The sequence below is a fragment of the Pygocentrus nattereri genome, chromosome 13, assembly GCF_015220715.1.
Source record: "Pygocentrus nattereri isolate fPygNat1 chromosome 13, fPygNat1.pri, whole genome shotgun sequence".
NCBI classification, from domain to species: domain Eukaryota; kingdom Metazoa; phylum Chordata; class Actinopteri; order Characiformes; family Serrasalmidae; genus Pygocentrus; species Pygocentrus nattereri.
Window position 1 is genome coordinate 34,711,927 of NC_051223.1, and position 10,563 is coordinate 34,722,489.

Consider the following 10,563-nt stretch of genomic DNA (forward strand, 5'->3'; position numbering starts at 1 on the left):
ATCTCAGAAGTAGAAATGAAAGAATTATAGAGTGGCTGTATTTGTTTTCATGCTTTCTGAGGACAAAAATAACTGAGCTCCTCTGAAGCACCAAACAGGGCTACAGTGTGAGGCCCAGCAAAGTGGTCCTTACAAGTTGAAGTACATTTTACAAAAGTATCATGTTTCATTTTATAAAACTGAGAAAAAGGAAATACATTCTAAAATTGTATTGGAGGTTAATGTGAAAAGACATTTTTCCAAGTAATTTTAGACAGTTTCTTCTGGTCTGTTCATGTTTAGGACATGTTATTGTTTCATATTAGTAATTATAGTTAAAACACTTTGGATATATTATTATTATTATTATTATTATTATTATCATTATTATTGGATAATGGGACATTATTATTATTAATATTATTATTATCATTATTATTAATAATAATAAAAATAAAAATATGTCATATATATACACATATATGAGACCCCATGTCCTGACAACGTATAAAAACAAATGTGTGTGAGTGTGTGTCATTGTGTGTCCTGAAAGGAACCTGCAAGTGGACGGGGAACAGCTTTTCCTCACATTGCTGCAATATGGGAATCAGTCCTCCTGTTTCTGAGCCTTAGGCGTACAGCCTTCTCTCTCTGTTTGGCCCTGTGGCGTACGAGACCACCCCTGCTAGCCCATAGTTATGCTAATAGACTGATCATACATCAGCCTTTTGAGCTCTGCTCTTGTTTCTCAGATCCCTCCTGGCTAAAGGCTGGCCATAATGAGTACTGCATGTAAGCTTGTGAGAGTGGTGTGTGTGTGTGTGTGTGTGTGTGTGTGTGTGTGTGTGTGTGTGTGTGTGTGTGTGTGTACGAACATGTGTAAACCTCACCAATGATCGGTAAATGTCTGGTTTTTGTGGCAAATGTGGGAACTCTGTCCTACATCCAACTCTCAGATCTAAGGGTGCCAAAAATTGTAGCCTTTGGATGGAGGTTTCATTAAAGAACCATTTTTTGTAAATGTGCAAACATTCCCTCCCTCTTATTCTCTCTCTTTCTTTCTCTCTCTCTCTCTCTCTCTCTCTCTCTCTCTTTCTCTCTCCCTCTCTCTCTCACTCCCTCCATCTCTCTCTCTCTCTCACCCCCTCTCTTTCTCTTCCCTCTCTCTCTCTCTCTCTCTCTCCCTTTGTCCTCTCTCTCTCACTCTCTCTCTCCCCCTCCGTCTCTCTCTCTCTCTCTCTCTCTCTCTCTCTCTCTCTCTCTCACTCCCTCCATCTCTCTCACTCTCTCCCTCTCTCTCTCTCTCTTTCTCTCTCCCTCTCTCTCTCACTCCCTCCATCTCTCTCTCTCTCTCACCCCCTCCATCTCTCTCTCTCTCTCTCTCTCTCTCTCTCTCTCTCTCTCTCACTCGCTCCATCTCTCTCTATCTCTCAGCCCCTCCGTCTCTCTCTCTCTCTCTCTCTCTCTCTCTCTCTCTCTCTCTCTCTCTCTCTCTGCTGTTTGGGTAACCAGATTCAACATCACACTTAAAGTCAAGAAGGCTCTATTTTGATCAGTTTTACTGAAGTTTCTGCCAGCAAAATAAAATTCGATGATGCAGGACAAGAATGACACTTTATTTTCATGATAATTATAAATTCAGCATGTTCTTTTCTTTGGGCTTACTGTTTCTAGAAGTTTTTTTTAAAAGAATAAATGTGTCCAGTGAGAGGAAAAAAAAGGGGAAATGCTGAGAATCTGCAGGTCACTCATGTGAGGTCCAGCCTGTGTGTGACCGCCCCCTCGCCAGGTTGGCATATTGAAACCTGCAAAGGTTTAATTACCAAATGATTATAGTGTCATATGGTGCCATCATCTCGCAAACCATTCACACTGCACATAGAAAAAAGAAGCGATGGAGAGAGAGATGCATTTTTGGATGCGCTTGATTTTGCAACAACAGCAATATTTCACTCATTTATGAAAAAAAAATCATATAATTCACATGTTAAAATAGACTAGTTATGTATCATTACAAATAATTACTACTCTATTAAAACTCAACTATATAGTTCTGCATGTCAACATTGCCCTGTTAATATAGTATTTTATGAAATTATTATGTTGTTTCTGTACTATCAAAATCACGTGTCTGCAAAATGGTAACTTTACAGGAAAAGACAAGAATGTTCTTAAATTATAAAATAACTATGACTGATTTATTACAAGCAATGTTGAATAATTTCTATGGATCAATTTACTATGAAATAACATAAAGAGCAGCTGCCAAGTTTAAAGAATAGATACATGTCTTTGATATTACAGCAATGATACATGAATTATTCTTATGAATTAGTTCAGAGTCAAGAACTCATTTCAGACTAAGAGCTCTGCACCTTAACTCTGTTAATTTCATTAAAATACCTGTTTTTATTTAAGCACTACTGAAGCATTACCAAATGTTGCGGAATCGACAGTTTAAGCTGGTTTTGAGCATAACTCTGAAGCACTACCCAGGAAATGATTAGCACACACAGCTTTGATCAGTTGTACACACTAAAATCAGAATTCGTTAAAACAGTAGTGACAATTCTTAATGTTACACACTGATTTTCAGAATTTGGCATATATTCACTTCAAAACGGTGGGATCCAACTGCTCACCATGTGGCCATGAGGGACGGGATGCCGTCTCACTTACTGCCCTAAAATGCAGGGGTGTGGCTAAAATAAAGCTCCACCTATGGACTAGAACTGTAGTGTTTCGGTAGTGACATGAAAACATTGGATTTTTTTCTTTTTAAATTAAACTCACAATAAATCTAAATATTCCATCCTCACTTTAAAGTAAATCAAAAACAAAATACAAATAAATGTAATCACTATTTTCACAAGTTTAAATTTAGGAGTTAGGGTTTGGGACAGTAACCTCTCCATAGGAGGCACCCTATACATGATGATTTTGTACAGATCCTTGCATAATCCTTGGTCTGAAGACTTATATGTATAGACGGAATGTTTTTTTGTTTACCCTTTGCAAAAAGCCAGTTTGTTCCAGTGCATTGTGGCCATGAAACACACATTGACTGGATATTATCTCTTACCTTTCTCAGTAAAGGCTAACTGCAGTGTGTCTGTGTGCAGCGTGGGTAGTTTAGACAGGGCAGTAGCTCTAGTGGTCTCATAATGCCCTGTTTCAGCCCCTCAGAGCCCAAGAGTTCAATCGGCTCTCTCTGTGCTTGATAAACATCTGTCGCTGTGCTGGCCTGTGCTCAGCGGGCGCGGCCTCAGGTGCAGTTGTGCGCAGGTGAGTGCGGGGCGGCGCGTGGCACGGCTGCAGTCATTAACACGCACACGGGGCCGAGGAACAGCAACCAGCCTGCCAGCCTGCAGGAAGGTCATCAGTGACTTCATCAAGCATCACCCTGTAAGAGAAGCCTGAAGATTTTTCTTCCCCCAAACAATCTGCCAGCCTTTACACAACAAGGATACCTGCCTGCAGCGCTGTGGTGTCGATACGGAAAAGCAGCTAACGCAGTGTACACGTTCTAACCACAGCAGTGCTGTGTCCTGCCTTGTGTCCGATTGTGCCAGCTAGCCAACAAGCTCAGCAGGATATCATAATTCATTTACTTCTCAACATTTTGGCTCGCTGTTCTAGTCAGAGCTTATTCTTGTCTGATCAGTTCACTTTCCCTAACCCAAAATCTTACATTAAGGCCCAATCCCATTTCTTAATTTTACCCTTACCCCTTGTTATTGAGAGTCACCTTGCCCCTATGGAACCCAGTAAATAATAAAAAAGAAAAACATTAATATATTTACTGTATTAATAATAGTAAATAGTGGTGCTCTGTCGGCGACCCTGCTTTCTCTTGTCTTTGGCCAGTCTGCAGGTTTAGCAGAAGAGGCTAAAGTTCAGCAACCTCAATGCTGGTCTTTAGTTAACTTGGGGGAATCTGTTTATAATAGGCCACCCCTAATTCTTTAGTGATATGAAGCTGAAATCGGCTAATTGCCTGCTTCTTGTTCAAACCTTCCTATTTCACCTTAAATCATGGAACTTAAGGTGAAACAGGAAAGTTAGCTAGCCAGCTACTGAGATATCAGTATACTATTAGTGATGTTTTGTGCCTGTTATGAAGAAAAGCACCATATTACACGGAAAAGACATCAAACTAAAGATACAACGGTTATTGTAATTTTTTTGACAGAGAAACTTCTCACATTTGTGGGTTTCTTTGGTCGCTCGCATAGCCGTCTTGCTTTTTTCTCATAACACCTCTGAAAAACCTCCGTTTGAATCTCATCAAGAATCAGGACACCTTACTCCTACATGGGAACATGCAAAACGAAGGGGTCAGGGTTAAGTGGTAGGGGCAAGGGGTGAAATGGGATTGGGCCTATGTCCAACAGTAACCCTAACCTTAATCTCAGTCTAAACCTAAAACCTAAGCCCAGCCTTCTCCTTGGAGCTGAGCCTAACCATGACCACAACACTGTTGAGAATCGCAGTTCACCATATGGCTTAGCAATTTGAACATCTGTAGATGTATGTAAGATGTATAGATGTAGGTCTGTATTTAAATTGAGTTCCATTCATCATATTATATTGAATGGGTCTCACTTTTGTGTTTGTATTAATGTGCCTTATCTTCACCCACTGACAAGACCAATTTTTCCTCAAGCTCTTGACCCTCGTTCTGTCCACTAGCCTATTAACCTGCGACCGATGGTAAAATGCACAACGTTACATGGCATTGTCCTCAAAAGCTGAATGTCGTTCTGTGTTTGCAGATGGATTCTGGTGGATAGCAACGGTGGTTAAAAATCTAGTGTGGACACTAGACGTCTGTCTGTCTGTCTGTTCCACTCACTCATTAGGTGTCCCACTTTTATCAACCTCTTATTGCCATTAAAGACAGAAAATGAACCAAAGTCACTTTCACACAACTGAATATTAACATAATTGTTGATTCATTAATAAAGATAGCAAAGATAAAATGAGTGACAAAGCGAAAGTAGTCAATGGGACGCTATCTTGGAATGTAGCTAACATGGTCAGTCTTGTGCTCTGGACCATTCTAAGGCTGTTCATGGTCTTTTGGTGTACGTATGTCCACTTGGTCACTGATAACAGTAAACTGTACTGCTTTGTACCTTAGATGACTGAGATGAGACTCTGTGGATCTTTGTGTGGGCATGTGTGTGTTTTCCATGCGAGAATGTGTGTGGTTCAGGCTGTGTGTGAGTTTGGCCAAGTGAAACTAAGTGTGTGTGTGTGTGTGTGTGTTAGAAGATTATCTGGCTGTCCTGTTCTACTAACATTATTGATTTGGTATGATGTGCTGCACAGAGTCTCTCTGTCTCCACAGGGCCTTAAATGTATCACTGTCCCACTGAGACCATGTGGGTGTGAGGGTGTGTATGTGTATGTGTGTGTGTCCTCAGTACCAAACTATGAGCTATAAGTGAAGTACAGGAATGACAGAAGAAAATACAACAGCATATAAGCCCACCCTTCATGTGTTTAATTTCCGGTCAAAACAGCTTTCAAGAACAACTTATTAATTGTTCAGTGTCAGGAAAAAGTAGAAAACATACAATTAATAGAGAATTACACAGAAGGCAGAACAACTAAACATACTAATATATAGTGTAGTTCTTTGACTTCATTACAACTTCCATTGTTTTCAGGAGTCTTTCAGTTTTTCAAAGGAATCTGCAGGGATCATTTTCCGCACCGTCAACGTTCAGACTTAGAAGTTAGGTGTATTTTCTGCTGCTCACAATCCGAGCCATATCAAACATACGCAGTGCTGTTGATGTCTGGACTCCAGGATGGTCAGTCCATTGTTATGAAAGCACCAGCAGCGTCTTTGGTTTGCACATTTTCATCTATTTTGTCTTCTTATTTTTTTTTCTAATAACAAATATCTGAACACTGCACCAGGGTCTTTCCTGTGTGGAGTTTGCATGTTCTCCCCGTGTCTGCGTGGGTTTCCTCCAGGTTCTCCGGTCCAAAGTCCAAAAGACATACAGTCCAAAGACATGCACTCAGGCAAATTGGACATGGTAAATTGCCCTTAGGTGTGAGTGTGATTGTGTATGTCTGTCTGTCTGCCCTGCAATGGACTGGCGATCTGTCCACAGTGTTTCCTGCCTTCCGCCCGGTGACCACTAGGATTAGCTCCAGCACCCCCCGCGACCCTGAGGGAGAAGCAGCTTAGAAAATGTGTGTGTGTGTGTGAACACTGCACATTCTTTCAGACCCATAGCTTTGAGCTAGTTGTCTTCTCACAGTGGAAGGACAGACAGAAACCCCTGTGGAACTTTCCAGACATGAAGCAGGAGTGGAGCTTGATTTTCTCACCAAGATGAAAACTTTAAGCACTGTTTATCCAATGGTGACAGTTCTGGTGGTCTTCTAGGGCTTGTCAGGTTGACAGGAGTCCTGTTTTCTCAAAAGTTTTTAATAACCCTTTTAACCCCGTCTCAAACTTTTTGTTTCCCCTCGAATTTCCTCTTCATCATACAGGTGAAATATCTTATATCCAGTATCTCCTCAGATATATCTCCTGCCAAATGAAAAACTTGTGATTCATGAAAGAAATAGGTGGTCTCTGACTTTTGCACAGTACTGTATTGTGCTTAGTTCTGTTTGAGTGTAATGCATTAAAAGGGAATCATATCTAACAAGTGCTTTTAAAAGCCTATTCATTTGCCAAATAAAGCCCGATACAGTATTTCCATTTTCTCTTGCGCCGTTGGCTACATGTTTCAGCACAGAGCACACACAGTTGCTCATGTGTGAGAAGTGAGCAGGATTTGAAGAATAGGCATCATCTCTCTGCAGCAGCACACACATCCCTCACATCCAGCCCTGTGTCTGAGGCTCTAAAGTGAGATAGATGTCTCTCTCAGAGAAGAGAACAGGCCAGAACAGGGACAGCTTTAGTATTCAGACAGGAGCTCCTCAAAACGCCCACAACGCCGTCTGTGGCTGAGTGCATACACACACCGCTGAGCAGAGTGTGTTCCTGTGTGGTCTTAAATTTATTACCATTCTCTCTTTGATTTTTAGCTCAAGCAGCTTAGCCACAAAACTGTGGGATCTGTGGGTTATTTTATCACACTGTTTAATGGGAAGATGACATGGAGACTTACAAGTCGCCGCATGTTGATCATAGTGCTGTGGTTGTTCTGCACCGTCAATTACTTTAATATCGGAAAATGTACATATGAGTGTGTTTGTATATTTTATTTACAGTACTGTGCAAAAGTTTTATGCACTGAGAAATTTAGAATTACAAAACAAAAAATAAGCACTTATTTATTAAGAAAAACACCAATATTACATAACCGTATAATAATTATACTATAAGTAGGGCTTTTGCTTATGTTAATTTATAACTTTATGTCCATGTTTATCCAAGCCTCTGCTCAAGCATGCCCAGTATTTTTGTCCCATGTACTGAAGATGGAATTTAAAAAATCTGTGTAGTGCCTGGGCACATCAAGGGACCACCAGCTTACGGAAAAAGAAATGTGTTTAAGATATTGGTCAAATAAAACAAAAAATAAAATGCACAAGCCATATTTTATGTTGTGTTTGTCCCTAAAATATTAAATTCAGCAAACGGTAACTGTAAAATTAGTAAAACATGAAAGTTGGCCAAAGGTTCCGCATACAGCTTATATATCACTGCTGTCGGAACAAAACCTCGTATCTCCGTTTTTGTTGTTTTTCAGTTTCTGACATAATTTGAAAATACCTTTTGCTTATTACATTGTCTGTAAATCTGATGATGAACGGACTAAAAGAAACGGCCCAAAATAACTTGGAAAGACGTCTGGTTCCATTGACCTTTTTGGAGATATGAGGTTTTGATATATCTTGCTGTTGTCAGATGAAAACCTTGTATCTCCAAAATGGTCACTTTACAGGAGAAGGATAAAACCTACTTTATTTTTAATGTAAGTCAATGGAGCCAGACGTCTTTCCAAGTCATTTTGGGCTGTTTCTTTGGGTCCATTCATCATGAAATTTACACACAATGTAAAGGGCAACAGGCATTTTCAAATTAAGTCAAACACTGAAAAATGACAAAAATGGGCATACAAGGTTTTGTTCTGAAAGCAGCGATATATATATATATGTATGTGTGCATACACACACACACACACACACACACACATATATATATATATATATATATATATATATATATATATATATATATATAAAAGCTCACACTCAAGAAAGCTGGAATTAATGTTTAAACATTAGTTGTGCAAGAAAGACACAGTAGTAACACAAAACATCACTATAGCTCTCAAAGGCAGGTTTGAAGGATAAATTAATTACAAAGCTGTTTACTGAAAGAGCATTTAGTTAAAATGACATAAAAATGCTAATTAGCTTCAGGCTGTGAATGTGTGGTGTATGTTTGTGTGTGCTGTGTTTTACTCACCTTGTGGGGACCAAATGTCCTCATGATGACAAAATAACAAAACTTTAGACATTGTGGGGACATTAAGCATGTCAGAATTCAGGGGAGTGGAGGCCTTTACCTGAAAAACTAAACGTTAAAGATTAGGTACAGCTTTTAAAATAACAGTATTAATGCTGAGGTACACATGCAAAGTCCACTAGGAAATAAATATAGTGTGTGTGTGTGTGTGTGTGTGTGTGTGTGTGTGTGTGTGTGTGTGTGTGTGTGTGTGTGTGTGTGTGTGTGTGTGTGTGTGTGTGTGAAGTTGTGAGGACTTGGTTGTGGTCTGAAAATGCCATTTAATGATATTTACATCCCTCACTCACTCAGTGTCTGCGACTCTTTTGCCTTCGCTCTTATACTTGGATCCATCACATGCTCTGCAGCTGCTCCTGTCTTCCTGGTCCTGTATCAGCCACAGCTAATTAGTAAGCAGCTTTTGAAAATAACTCTATTTTGCATATTTTTAATGTTGGTTAAAGACTTTTTAAATTTATTTTAAAAGTGAATTTTAAAAATGTAGATTTACCATGACTTATTGTCTTAAATACAGACTTTTTTTAAATGCTGTTCCATGTTTTCATATCACTACAGACACACAAAGAGTTTTAGTCCATAGGCGAAGTCTTATTTAAGCCACACCCCTGCATTGTAGAGCAGAAAGTGAGACTGCATCCCTGTCCCTCAGCACCACATGGTAAGCAGTTAGTTCCCACTGTTTTAAATGAAATGTATAGTCAAGAAATCAGTATGTAACATTAAGAATGATCAGAACTTCAGTTCAGTCTACTTTTTGTGCTTTAATGAAAGATATTATGATTTTGTGTATGCACATCTGGTCAAGTTAGTTATGCTCAAAAATAGCCAAAATATTCACTACCGCAACTTTTGGGAAAGTTTCAGTGGTGTTATGACTGTTTATTAGTGAAAGAATGGAATGTTTAGTCATGTATTCCAAATAAAATAAACATACGTTACAGGGTCACTCAAAGCAAAAGCATTTTAGTCCAAGTCTGAAATGTGTTTTGAACTCTGAACTAGTTTAGTAAAATTACCCTAACCGTAAACCTAACTATAACCTTAAGCTCAAAACCAAAAATAAACCGTTTTTGCATTTTTTGGATTGAAAAATAAAACACGGAGCTTACAAAGATGTAGTTGTTTTGTTGGGCCTGACATTATAGGTTTTGCCTGTTTTTCCTTTTGTCCAGAAAATGTTGGAAAACCAGCACATATGCACACACACCTCTTCCTGTCTTCATGATATATATACTTAAAATTAAAAAGAGTTATTAAAAACTTAAAAACTAAAAAGAGTTCTTTGGACTGAAGTCATAGAAAAACATTCTTGGTTGCCTAATGAACATTTCACTGAATGATTTAACATTTTTCTTAATAATGTCATGTCGTGAAACCAATGCATTCACATATATCTGCCAACAGCCTACACCAATTTAGCTCCACCCATTCACGTTGAAGTTATGAGGAGTGTTTCAGCTGGACCACCAGCTGGACCGCCGCCTGTTTAATTCTGAGGTGCAGTGAGTTTGTGAAATGGTCATGTAAAAATGATGTGTGTTTTTGATACATACACTTACAAAGACAAAAGAAGACGTCAGGGGAAAAAATGAAATACAGGCCTTAAATGAACCTCACAATGGACCACGTAATGGTGAGGAAGAAGCCTGAAACTGGTACAGAACCCTATATTATGTGAATGTTCTTTACATATTTAAAAGGTTCCTCATGTCACACATCACTTTCTTAAACATGGTTCTTTAAAGAGCCAAAAGTGGTTCTGTGGCATTGCTTAAATAACCTTCTGTGGTACCATCTTCTTGAGAGGAAAAAGGGTAGTAAACTGTCACTGGGGCAGTGCCCCTCTTGTCACTGGGGTGGTATCCTCAAGGTTACATCTCAGTACCATTGGTCAGGGAACATAACTGAACCATAATCCACTGTAGTTATATGTTCTAAGTTGTGTTGACTCTACACCCCATTTCGCCTCCAGGCTTTTATTTTATTGTTCTGTTTTAAAAATGTAGATTCCGAAAAGATATAAATATCTATTTTTCACCTGGAAAAACGTATTTAAGGTTCACAATTGGACC